This window comes from Lonchura striata, chromosome 27 (genome assembly GCF_050655825.1).
Source record: "Lonchura striata isolate lonStrDom1 chromosome 27, ASM5065582v1, whole genome shotgun sequence".
Classification (NCBI taxonomy): domain Eukaryota; kingdom Metazoa; phylum Chordata; class Aves; order Passeriformes; family Estrildidae; genus Lonchura; species Lonchura striata.
The window spans coordinates 11,560,359-11,574,407 of record NC_140729.1 but is presented as its reverse complement, the minus strand read 5'-3'; positions in this window follow the sequence as shown (position 1 = coordinate 11,574,407).

Sequence of the window (14,049 nt, the reverse complement as noted above, 5' to 3'; positions counted from 1 at the left end):
CAGACTCCAGGAATGGAACAAGGACCAGACTCCAGGAATGGGACAGGAATCAGACACTGGGAACAGAACAGGGATCAGACACTGGGAAAGGGAACAGGGATGAGACACAGGAAAAGGGAGCAGGGATCAGATACGGGAAAATGGACAGGGATCAGACACTGGGAAAGGGAACAGGGATGAGACACGGGAAAAGGGAACAGGGATCAGACACTGGGAAAGGGAACAGGGATGAGACACGGGAAAAGGGACAGGGATCAGACACTGGGAATGGGACAAGGATCAGACACTAGGAAAAGGGAACAGGGATCAGACACTGGGAAAGGGAACAGGGATCAGACACTGGGAAAGGGAACAGGGATCAGACACTGGGAATGGGACAAGGATCAGACACTGGGAACAAGGATCAGACTCCAGGAATGGGACAAGGATCAGACAGATCCCAAAGGCTGAAGAAGCAGAGAGGTACAAAAGCAGGGACAGGGAAGAGGACAAGGATCCTTTCCCAGTGTCCCAGTCTCCCCCAGCACCTGACACTCCAAACACAGCGGGGCTGTGGGAAGAGCATCCTGGGCTCCTCATCCCTCCCAGCTGGAAGGAGTTTTAAGATCCCTAAACAGGGATCAGCAGCATTTTGGAGCAGAGGAATCTGACCTGGATCCCCAAAATGTGAGATCAGACCTATGAAAGGAGAGAATTAACCCCAAGGGAAGGGCCTGGATCACCAAAATGTGAGAAGATCATCCCCATCAAAAGGAGGGGATGAATCCCAACAGAAAATCCTGGATGACCAGAATGTGAGATCAACTGCATGGAAATGGGGAATGAATCCTCAGGAAGAGCCTGGATCTCCAAAACATGAGGAAATCAGCCCTGTGGAAAAGGAGGGGAATGAATTCCAAGGGAAGTGCCTGGATCCCCAAAATTGGGAAGGCCAGCCCCTCTGTAAGCAGGACAAGGATGAGTCCAACCCCCCCTGCGTGACAGTGACATCCCCAAATCCTGATCCCACACATCCTGGCCAGAACAGCCGCCTTGGAGCAGCAAGGGACACAAATCCAGGGAAAAGCCCCAAAGGCAGCAGGAGCAGCTGCTGGGCACCACCTGGATGTGCCACCCTCAGCCCTGTCCCCAGCCCATGGTGCCAGGTGCGGAGCCGAGCGCAGGAATTTGCCAGATCCACGGACAGTGAGGCCCCTGATCTGTTTTTAATGGCATTGTTTACTGGCAGGGAAGTCTCCCGGAGCCAGAACTTGTCTCTCCTAATAAAAAACAAGCAAATAACAACAGGAGCGAGGAGGGAGAACATTTGGAAGTCATCAGGGTTTGATTTGATTGATCCTGGTAATAAACCAGGAATTGTTAGGCTGGAACAGAGGTTGTAGAAACCCATCCATAATTTCAGAGGGAATGAGAGCTGTGAACATGCAAAATCCCCTCAAAGTCCAGGGTGAAAAATTCAGGAAGGGTTGTGAGAAAAACTGGGAAGAGATTGGGGGTCCCAGTGCTGGATGCTGCACGACCCCAATCCCAATCCCAATCCCAATCCTAATCCCAGTCCCAATCCCAATCCCAGTCCCAGTCCCAGTCCCAGTCCCAATCCCAGTCCCAGTCCCAATCCCAATCCCAGTCCCAATCCCAGTCCCAATCCCAGTCCCAGTCCCAATCCCAATCCCAATCCCAATCCCAATCCCAATCCCAGTCCCAATCCCAATACCAATACCAATACCAATACCAATCCCAATCCCAATACCAATACCAATCCCAGTCCCAATCCCAGTCCCAGTCCCAATCCCAGTCCCAGTTAGGAGCTTGTGGAAACAGGACATGGGAAGAAGGAGAGAGGGACAAGGGGAGAGGGAAGAGGGACATGGGAAAGGGGAAGGGGCACGGGGTGGGGGGAGAGGGACACAGGGAGGGGGGGACAGACAAGGGGAGAGGGGAAGAGGATGCCAGGCAGGGAGGAGAGGACTCAGAGCGCTGTCCCTGAGCAGCAGCAGCAGGAACAACGTGGGATGACTGACCATGGGATGAGCGACCATGGGATGACTGACCATGGGATGAGCTGACCATGGGATGAGCGACCATGGGTTGAGCTGACCATGGGATGAGCTGACCATGGAATGACTGACCACGGGATGAGCTGACCATGGGATGAGCGACCATGGGTTGAGCTGACCATGAGATGAGCGACCATGGAATGACTGACCATGGGATGAGCGACCATGGGATGAGCTGACCATGGGATGAGCGACCATGGGATGAGCTGACCATGGGATGAGCTGACCATGGGATGACTGACCATGGGATGAGCGACCATGGGATGAGCTGACCATGGGATGAGTGACCATGGGATGACTGACCATGGGATGAGCTGACCATGGGATGACTGACCATGGGATGAGCTGACCATGGGATGAGCTGACCATGGGATGAGCGACCATGGGATGAGCGACCATGGGATGAGCTGACCATGAGCCCCATTCCGATCTCCCTGTGTTGCTGGAGGGGTGAGGGAGAGCCGGGGAAGGAGGGAGGGCTGGTGGGGACGTGGTGTTGAGATTCATTCTGCTTCTCTTTTTCCTGCTCTAATTTTGTTGGAAATAAATTCAGATAATATCCCCAAGTTCCTTCTGTTGTGTCCTTGATGGGATCGGGGAGGGATCTCTCCCTCTCTTCCTCTCAGCTCCTGAATCCTTCTTTTCATTTCCTCTCCCTGTCCTGCAGAGGGGACTGGGAGGCTTTGGTGGCATCCAGCCAAGGTCACCCCTTGTGCCAACCCCCCCGTGCCCCCAGCCCAGCCTGGGTGCAGCCCATCCCTGGGGGTGCTCAGGGTGGGACAGGAAGGTCAGGAACACAGAGAATCCCATTCCCAGAGATCCCAGGACCACGGAATCCCAGGCTGTTTTGGCTTGGAGGGGACATTAAAGGGCACCTTGTATCCCCTTCCCTCTGTTTTCCTTTGGATTCCAAGGGTTTGGCTGTAATTGTGCCCCTGCCAATTGTTCCAGTCACAAACCTGAGGGTTTGATTGCGTCAAATGTCTCCCAAAACAGCTGCTTTTCCCTGGATCACTATCTCTGAGCAAAGCATTCCCATTTTTCTGTGCTCCAACTTCCAAATGTTCTTCCCTTCCATTTTGCCAAAGGATTTGGTCTAAAGTGGGAGCTTTGCCCTCATGTCTGTCCCTCTCCAGGCCCAGTTTAGCTTCAAATCCTTCTTCAAGCCTGGTTTAGCACCGATTCCCATTCCAGGCTCAGTTTAGCACCAGTTCCCATTCCAGCCTGGTTTAGCACCAATTCCCATTCCAGGCCCATCTTAGCACCAATTCCTTTCCAGGCTGGTTTAGCACCAATTCCCTGCTCCCTCCTGCAGGAGGATGAAGGATTTTTCTGACACAAACATTCCCCACGTCTCTCTGGACACATAAAAATGGTTTCCCTTCATTCAGGACCAAAGGATGGGCTTGGATGGAATAAAAGGAGCTGTTTCTTCCCCCCTTCCTTGTCTTTCCAAAGCCATTCCTCGGGGAGTGGCATCAGAGCTGATTTGGGGATGTCTGGTGACAGCTCCCATCTCCCTCTCCAGCCCTTCCCCATCCCAGTTTTTGAACTGCTTCCCTTTGTTTTCCTTGCATCCAATTTTTTTGAGGAATCAAAGGATCTTTCCTGCCTTCAGACTTTGGGATTGTGCCTTTGTGCACAAAGTTGATTTATCCCAAGTAAAAGGAGCATTTTTTCACACACAACCTCCAGTTTTCCAGGTTTTCCACCCAAAAAAACCCATTCCAGGGGGATAGAAGCCAGAGGGAATTTGCTTCCAGACCACAGCTCTTGTGGCCTCCAAAGCCAGCATAATTTAAGTAAAATATCAATTTTAATCAGATTTCTGAATGCAAATAAGAGCAGGAAGCTCCCGTTTCTCCCTCAGGTTGGGATGTCCTGGAGAGGCTGAGCTGGGGCTCACCTGGAATTGTCCCTTGTCCCCTCACGGGTCAATGGGAACAAGCCCCACACACACCACTGGGAGTCATTAAGGAGACTGACCCTCCCAGGCTTGATGGGGCTTTAATTAAAGGCTTTTAAAGGTTTATTGGAGCCTTGGAGGATCCACATTCACTCCAGGAAGGATCTGCTGGAGTGGAAAACCCAGGGTGGGTTTGGCTTGTGTGCTCTGGGTCAGAGTTTTGGAATGTGGGAGCTGCTCTCCCACCCTCACCTGGAGGCCAAAATGCTCCTTCACCGTAAATCCCCCCTTTATCCATACAATGACACAGAACTGCAGCTCCTGGTGCTCCTCTCCCACTTTTCCATGACCTCCAGGAGTCCAAGCAAAGCTGGAGATCCGGTGGAAAACCAATTCCAGCCTGACAGAGCTCCCAGCTGTTTGTTTTATTAGGAATTTAACAAATAAATAACAAAAAATCTCATTAAAGAAAAATCCATTTTTCCCATTACTGCTCACTGAGCAAACCAAAATCAGGAGTGAAATTGGCAGCTCCCGAGGAATCCGTGTGGGAATAGGGATGGAAACAGAGAATGTTCCTGTGCTGCCTCCAGCTGGAACTCACCTGGGGCTGCAGGAGCTGGGGGGGGCACTGGGCACCCCTCACTCCTGTGGCTGCTCCAGGGGGAAAATCCTGGAGATTTCCTGGGATGCTGAACAGGATTGGGCTCCAGGAGTTCCTGCAGTGCTTCCCTGTGGAGGAGAATCACCAGGACACAGAGAGCCAAGGACCAGTGTGGGGCTTTTGGTTTGTTATTGCAGAGGTTCCAGTCCTGGAGTGGTTTGAGTTAAAATCCTGGAATGGTTTGAGTTAAAATCCTGGAATGGTTTGAATTAAAATCCTGGAATGGTTTGGGATGGGAAGGACCTTAAAGGGCACCGAGTCCCCACTCTCTGCCATGGCAGGGACACCTCCCACTGTCCCAGGCTGCTCCAATCCCTGTCCAAGCTGACCTTGGGCACTGCAGGGATCCAGGGGCAGCCACAGCTGCTCTGGGAATTCCATCCCAGCCCCTCCCCAATTCCTTCCCAAAACCCCACCTAAATCCATCCATCTGTTTTTCACATGGCTGAATCCCAACTTGATCTGCCTTATTTTCCACGAGCAGAACCATCCCAGAGCTCTCCATACGGAATGTGAATTATTGAAGCCTCTAAAGAGACAAGAAATTTGCAAATTGGGGCAAACCCAACTGGGGCACAAAGGAGAAAATTCCAAAGAGCTCAAACACCTGAGCAAGGGCTGCCTTGTTCTTCCCTGGCTCCCAAAAATCATCTCCCACATGGAGAACCCAAGGAAAGTCTCACCAGGGAATCCAAACCCGAAATCAGGCTTTGGGGATCACCATTCCCAGGGAATGGTCATGGCCCCCAGACTTGGACAACGCTCCCAGGCCAGGGTGGGATTGTTGGGGTGTCTGGGCAGGGCCAGGCCTGGGGATGGCTGATCCCTGGGACCCCTCCCAGCCCTGGCTACTCCCTGATCCTCTTCTCAGCCCCGCTCACTGGAGCTCATCCCTGAGCTTTGGTGGAAAGCACAGATCCATGTCCGAGACTTCCATGGTCAGTTTGCCACCAGCCAGACAACCTGAGGGCCCACAAAGGTTCCCACGTGTTTTGGGAGGGATTTGGGATTTGGGGAGGGGTTTGCCTCTGGAGAAGGGCTCTTCACGGATGGCCCAGGGCAGAGGAGGAGGGAAAGGATTTTGTCTGTCATCCAGGAGGGCAGGAAAGGGCTGGGAGTGTTGGGAAGGGGAAAGAGGCTCCCTGAGGACAACCAGACTCCATCTCTTGGTGGAGGTGACTTCTGGAACTGTCTGGGGGCAAGAAACCCCCCTGAGCTTTCCCAGGGTTCCCAGAGCAGAGGCACAACTGGGGCACAGAGTGAAATCCTGGGCCGGGTTTGGGATCCCAGCCCTGCTGCCATGGCCAGGGAATCTCAAACATTCCATAGCCAAGGGCAGCTCGGGCCAGCTGATCCAGATGTCACCAGTGCCACCAGTGCCACTGCTGGCAGCTCTGCCAAGCCCAGCAGCCTCAGCTCCTCCTCTTCCTCACCCCAGAGCAGCTCCTTGGCTCGGGAAGATCCTACAAAACCCAGCAGGGCAAAAATCCCCCCGTTCCCCTCCCAGGGCATCCCAAATCCCCTCTGCTCCACCTGGAACTGCTGGTCCCACCCCAATCCCAGCAGAATCCTCTTCCAGATCAGAATTCCCTCCCAACAAGGCCAGCCAGGCCTAAAGAATTCCTGCTGGGACATCGCTGAGGGAGCTCTGTGGGCTGGGAAGTTTAAACCCGGCTATGCAGGAACTCCCTGGGAAGCGAGGTGGGTTTGTCCCCACCTCTGTCCCTCCCTCTGCAGGGTCCCTTCAGGTCACAGCAGCTCAGGGCTTTGTTAATGAATATAATTATCTCAGGGTGTTAATGAGGCTCTGATGAGGGAGTCTTTGCTGGAGACTCACTTGCAAGAGGTGATGGGTATCAGGAGAATTCCCAAAGAAAGGAGGGGATGCTCTTCCCGAAGTTAAAACCCACTCAAAGCCTTCTCCTGGAAATACAAACCCCTGCAGTTGCCATTTCTTCCAGACCCCAGCATTATTTCCAGGGAAGCAGTATCTGGTGATTCACAGTTTATCCTCTGCTGCTTTTCCCATAAAACACAGCTTAAGTTCCATTTCTCCTGTGCTCCTGCTGAAATGAGGCCTCATCCTCATCTCACAGCTCCCTAAAAACCCTTTCCCACCTATTTTTCACTGCCTTAAACATTTCTCTCGCTTTCCCTTTTGCCTCTAAAAGCGCTGGAGAAGCCCCCTCAGGGATCATTTCCCCTGCTGAGAAAGGCTGGGATGAATCCAGCAGGAGCTCCCCTGCCCTCAGCTCCATTGGAATCCCACCAGGGAATGGTTCCATCCCAAACTCCCTCCAGATTTAATGGACGAGGTCTCCAGCCTTGGGGCCATGGATGGGCTGGGCTGCAGCAGGCAGAGGACGGGAGACAAACTGTCCCAGGAGCCACAGTTCAGCCTTTCCTCCATGGAAACTTCCAGACTAGAAGGGCTTTTCATAGGCTTGTGTTGGAAGGGCCAAAATTTGGGATAACTCCCTCGTGGTTCTTACAGCTCTCAGGAAACCCTGAAGGATGCAATAAAGGAGCAACACCTTTCCTTTGGGGCTGCCTAAAAAGTTTGGGAGTGCCCAGCAGAGATCCTGGGACCCATGGGAATGGAGAGTCCTGGGGCGTGTCCAGTCATTCCTTGGGCACCGCCAGGGATCCGGGGCAGCCACAGCTGCTGTGGGGTCTGCGCCAGGGTCTGCCCACCCTGCCAGGGTGGGGTGTCGGGGCAGTGATCCCACAGAAGGATGGGACAGCCAGGAGTGGTGGACGTGGCCATAAAAGAGAAGTGGGAGAGTCCAAAGGGAGGGCTTGGGTTAGGTGGGATATTAGGAAGGAATTTCTGGCTGTGAGGGTGGGGAGGGGCTGGGATGGAATTCCCAGAGCAGCTGTGGTGCCCCTGGATCCCTGGAAGTGCCCAAGGCCAGGCTGGACAGGGCTGGAGCAGCCTGGGACAGTGGGAGGTGTCCCTGCCATGACAGGGATGGCACTGGGTGGGTTTAAGGTCCCTCCCAACCCAAATAATTCTGGAATTCTCTGAATCCCCATTCCCAGGCAAATTCTGCCTTTTGAGAACACTGCCTCTGTGTTCCAAGCCTGCAATCCCACAACCACCACCTTCAACTCCCCATGGGAGGTTGTTCCAACCATCCCTGCAAACACCCTATAATAAAATAAAAACATAAAACATTTTTATTTCCCTCTAAGAACTCTGAGAAAGCTCATTCCACAACATTCCCACCCCTTTCTTCTCCTTCTTTCTATTGACATGGCAGGAATAAAATCCACACTGAGTTGTTTAATTTGTTTATTAGCAAACCAAACCCCGAACTTTTGCTCTTGGTTCACTTTTTCCTTCAGGCAGGTTCACCCCAAGAGGCAAAATCCTGCCAGCAGCTGCCTGGCATACATTTTTCCAGACCAAAGGAATATTAAGATGATGGAAAGAGGGATTTCCTTTAACCCAGAGCTGGAGCAGGAAGAGCAGAACATGGGGTGATGCTCAGAGACCCCCAACAGAGGAGTTCAAAGAGAACTGGGCTGATTTTAAGGAGCTGCTTCATTTTCTCTTTTACTTTATAAAGCACCAAAAAAGCCTCTGCTCCCTTCAAAGGTGCTGCAGAACAGGGAGAGCCACATTTCCACTTTAATTCCGTGAGTCCCATGAATTCCATGAATTTAATTGATGTCCAGACTGCCCCAAGACCCAAAGTTCTGCCTCCAGAACCTGCTACAAAGCAGCCTGTTCCAGGGAATTCCCTGCTCCCTGTTTCTGGAATTGTTTAGGTTGGAAAGTTCCTTTAAAGCTGAGTCCAACCAGCCCCAGCCCTGCCAAGGCCACCACTGATCCCTGTCCCCAGGTGCCACATCCTCATGGATATTAAATCCCACCAGGAATGGGGACTCCAGTCTTGCCCTGGGCAGCCTTTCCCCATTCCATGGAGAAATTCTCCCTGGAATCCACCCTAACCCTGCCCTGGGGAGGTTTCCTCTTGTTCTGTCATATTCAGGGGGAAGGAGCCTGATCCCCTGGATTCACCTCCCAGAGTTTTATGGATTTGCTCCCCAGTGGACGCTCCGCACAAACACAGAGTGGGTTTGGGGCAGAGGAATGAAAGGAAGGAGCAAAGGGATAAAAGGCAGGAAAAGAGGAGTAAAAAGCAGGAAAAGAGGAGTAAAAAGCAGGAACAGAGAACAATCTGCCTTCCCAGGACGCAGCTGGACCCTTGGAAATGCTTTTCCTTACCCACCAGTTAAGGCTTCCCTTGCATCCTCTATCCAGAAATGCTGAAATTCCAGGCCCAGAGCGTGGGGGATTTTATCCAACATTAAATACTGATGGAGAAAAAAAATGTCTCCTCCCAACCTGGAGAAAGGATTTTCTTGGCAGCGGGTGATGGATGAATCCCAGGAACAGGACAGGGCCAGGATCACTCTGCTCTGCAGGTGCCAGCAAAATTCTGGGGATTGAAAGAAAGATCTGAAGAAACAATGAAATTTTCAATATTCCAAGCCTGATTTCAGTTTTTACTCAGGATGGAGGAGAACAGAAGGGAGGAAGAGGAGTCTGTAAAAGCTTTAAAAGCAAGCCAGGAGTGACAATCCAGATTTGCCAGGACTCTTTGATAAAGAGCAGAAAGTCTGAGAAAACCTCACAGAACCTTCCAGGAGTTTCTGGGGAGATGATTGTGGTTCCAGAGAAAGTGAGTGCCAAGGGCTGAAAATCCGGGAATGCAAAGCTGGGGAGAGCTGAGGACCTGGAAAGGGCAGAGCTCCTTTGTGGTTCAGAGGTGAATTCAGCACTGGGAACCTGGGCAGGAAACCCAGGGCAGGGTCTGGGGTACCCCTGGATACCCCAAACCACAGCTCAGCATCCCGGGATTCTCCAGCATTGGGATGGGATTCCGTGTCCCCCTGGCAGGGTGAGTTCTTCTCTGGAGGGGTGGCAGGAGATGGGATCTTCCCCCTGCTGCTGCTCTGCTTGGCAAAAAGCACCTGAACATCTCTGGATCCAAGAGAAATCCTGTCCTGAGCCCCTGGGAGCTTCCTTACCAAGGAGAAAGAATTCCAGGATGAATTGGCTTGGAAAGAACATTAAACCCCATCCAGTGCCACCCCTGCCATGGCAGGGACCCCTCCCACTGTCCCAGGCTGCTCCAGCCCTGTCCAGCCTGGCCTTGGGCACTGCCAGGGCTCCAGGGGCACCACAGCTGCTCTGGGCACCTGTGCCAGGGCCTGCCCACCCTGCCAGGGAACAATTCCCAATTCCCAATCTCCCACCCATCCCTGCCCTCTGGCAGTGGGAGCCACTCCCTGGGTCCTGTCCCTCCATCCCTTGTCCCCAGTCCCTCTCCAGCTCTCCTGGAGCCCCTTTGGGGGCTCTGAGCTCTCCCTGGAGCTTCTCCTCTCCAGGAGAACATTCCCAGCTCTCCAGCCTGTAAATCAGCCCTACAGGGAGCAAAGGGAGCTCGGCTGAGCCTCCCCCAGAGTGGGCTGGGATGGCCGAGGTAGGGAAAGGGAGCAGGAGCGTGTCCATGTGGGATGAGGCAGGAATGTCCCTCTGGATCCCGCACTCCGTGTGAGCCCGGCCCCATCGCAGCCTCCCAGCAGCGCCATCGGCGCCGCCTTCCCTGCCCCGCTGGGGATGCTGCGGGAATTCCCTATGGGGATGCTCCGGGGAATCACTTCTGGGGATGCTTCGGGAATTCCCTCTGAGGGATATTCCGGGCCATTCCCTCTGGAGGATGATCCCGGGAATTCCCTCTGGGGATGCTCCGGGAATTCCTTCTGGGGGATGATCCTGGGAATTCCATTTGGAAGTGCTCCAGGAATTGCTCTGGGAATGCTCCCGGCCGTTCCCATGGGAATGCTCCGGGAATTGCTCTGGGGATGCTCCCGGCCGTTCCCATGGGAATGCTCCGGGAATTGCTCTGGGGATACTTCGGGAATTGCTCTGGGGATGCTCCCGGCCGTTCCCATGGGAATGCTCCGGGAATTGCTCTGGGGATGCTCGGGGAATTGCTCTGGGGATGCTCCCGGCCGTTCCCATGGGAATGCTCCGGGAATTGCTCTGGGGATGCTCCCGGCCGTTCCCATGGGAATGCTCCGGGAATTGCTCTGGGGATGCTCGGGGAATTGCTCTGGGAATGCTCCCGGCCGTTCCCATGGGAATGCTCCGGGAATTGCTCTGGGGATGCTCCCGGCCGTTCCCCTGGCTCCGCACCCCGGGGACAGGAGTGCCGCGGCCCCGGCTCCCAGCAGGCTGGCTCTGGGATCCGGCTGCGCTTCCCGCAGGGAGCTGATCCCGGCGGAGCAGGAGGAGCCGAGCAGCCCTTCCCGTGTGCGGGACACGGGGGGTGACACCGCTCTGCTCCCTCCTCCCGGCTGCTCCCACCTTCCACAGCAGCTCGTCCGATTTAAAGGGATTTGGCTGAGGAAGTGCAAAGGATGGGAGAGAAAATAAATGCTCAAACATTCCCGACTCCTCCGGCATGCCCAGCTTTCGTACTGGATGCGTTCTGGACCTGTTTCCTGTTGTTTTCCATCAAAATTGTCCCTTTTGGAGACCTCCTTTGGGTGTTTATGACCCAGCAGTCCTCTGTGCTGAGTGTGTTCATTTTCTGATTGTTCCCTCATCCCAGGGTTTATATTCACATCCTCACGTGAGGCACGAATCCCAGAATCCCAGAATGGGATGGAAGCGACCTTAAAGCCCACCCAGTGGCCCGGGCAGGGATCTTCCCCTGGCCCAGGGTGCTCCAGCCTGGCCTTTGGGACACCCCAGCACCAAGAATGTTCCCACCCCTTTCATCCATGCCATGATCCCACTCTTCCCTGAATCCCTGCAGTGACATTTCCCAGGGATTTGCACCTAGCCCAGATGAGCACTTGACTAAAATCAGGATCTATGAACATCTCCAGCCCCTAATTTAGCAATTCCATCAAAAATGTAATTAAGTTTGTCCAGCCTGATTTATTCTTAATAAGCCCAAGCTCTGTTCTGCTCCTGGTGCTCAGAGCCATCAGTATTAGCCCAGCAAATTTTCTGGGATTTGAACAAAGATTCCCAGGAAGTCTTATCATTATCTAATTAACAAACAATGCAAATCCAGGAGAGCAATCAGTGAACAGTGCCTGGCTTTTGCAGGGAATTAATTCTGCCTCCAGTCCCTGCCTCTCCCTCCAGCTCCGTGGGAACGCTGGCAGGGAGGCTCTGGCTTGGTCCTCGAGCCAAGAAGAGATGGAAAGTCGTGGAGAACTGGGATATCCTGAGGTGGAAGTGACCCACGGGGATCCTCCAGTGCCACTCCTGGCCCTGCACAGACACCCCAACAATCCCAGCAGGAGCACTGTCCAAATATTCCTGCCTTGGGCTGCGACCATTCCCTGGGATCCTCACGTCAGAGGCACCTCAGCCCAGTGTCCCTGTCCCCATGTCCCCGTATCCCCCTGTCCCCCTGTCCCCCTGTCCCCATATCCCCATATCCCCATGTCCCCATATCCCTATGTCCACCTGTCCCTATATCACCATGTTATCTCCATGTCCCCATGTCCCCCTATCCCCCTGTCCCCATATCCCCCTATCCCCCTGTCCCCATATCCCCCTGTCCCCCATCCTCATGTCCCTGTGTCTCCATATCCCCATATCCCCATGTCCCCATATCCCCATGGCCCCATATCCCCATGTCCCTATGTCCCCATGGCCCCCTGTCCCCATGTCCCCATATCCCCATGTCCCCATGTCCCCATATCCCCATGGCCCCATATCCCCATGGCCCCATATCCTCATGGCCCTATGTCCCCATGGCCCCCTGTCCCCATGTCCCCATATCCCCCTATCCCCCTGTCCGCATATCCCCATGGCCCCATATCCCCATATCCCCATATCCCCATGTCCCTATGTCCCCCTGTCCCCATATCCCCATATCCCCATATCCCCATATCCCCATATCCCCATGTCCCTATGTCCCCCTGTCCCCATATCCCCATATCCCCATATCCCCATATCCCCATATCCCCATGTCCCCATATCCCCATGGCCCCATATCCCCATATCCCCATATCCCCATGTCCCCATGTCCCCCTGTCCCCATATCCCCATATCCCCCTGTCCCCATGTCCCCATGTGCCTGTGTCCCTGGTTCCCATGGTCCATGGTTGTCTGGGGAAGAGGAGCAGATGTTGAATGTCCCCAGCTGTCCCCTCCCGGCTCCTGCTGTCCCCTGGGGCTGTTGGTGCTCTGGGGACATCCTGAGCCCCCCTCCCACCTTGTCCTGCCCATGTTCTCCAAGATCCCTGCTTGGACCAGGAGCATTCCTGCTGTTTCCCTGCTGGATTCCAGCCCCTCCTAACACTTGTGTTCTCCCTAGAAGGGAATGAACACCTCCATGGATTATGAAAGATTTGGGGACACCAGAGAGCCCCGAGTGCTTTCTGGGAGAGCACCAGGAAACTGCATTTCCTGTGGATCCACATCTGTTTTCTATCCCATATCCCCCACTGGACCTTGATCCCATATCCTGCATTTCCAGGTTTTCTCCTGCACATCCAGAACTTCCAGGTCCCTCCATCTCCTCCCCCACAAAAGACTCTTTGTGGGCCCCTCCTGCAGCAACAGAAGGTTCCCAGCTCCTTTGGAGATCGATTTTCCCAGAATTCAGCCCCATGGATGGCTCATGTGTCCCTGCAAACCACGACTCAGTAACAGATGAAATAAATGTCACCCAGGTCACCGCGTGCTGGGAGAGCAGGTGACACGAGCCAGCTGCCCCATCACCCCTGCACAGTTCTGATCACACCTTGGAATATCTCCAGGGAAACACAGGCAGGGATGGCTGGAAATAGAAATCAAGGCAAGGGAGGGCTACAAATTAAGGTTTTGATGGGAATTTGGCATATCAGCAGGAGGAAAACATGCAAAGAAAGAGTGAAGAATAAGGATAAGGATAAGGATAAGAATAAGAATAAGAATAAGAATAAGAATAAGAATAAGAATAAGAATAAGAATAGCAATAATAACAATAACAACAATAAGAATCCAATAACAAATCCAGGAGAAGGTCGTGTTTTTTTGGAAGGTATTTTATTTCTTTTTCCAGATCAAAGCCCACATTTCCTGGAGAAACCCTGCAGCTCCAGCCTGGGGCTGGCCAGAGGCTCCAGACATTCCATCCTGGGATGGGAAGGAGGTGCTGAGCCCAGCCTGGAATCAGGGGTGGCTCCAGGTGGAGGGAACAAGGAACAGCCCCAGAGGCAGTCTGGGATCCCGAGGGATCCCGAGGGCAGGTGCAGAAGCCAGCAGGCTGCAAAAACTTCTGGGATACCCCAGGATTGAGGTGGGAGGATGAGCAGGGACATCCACATCCCACCAGGAGAGTGGGGAAAATCCCTCCTCTTGGAAAATCCTTTCCCTTCCTCTTGGAATATCTGAATTT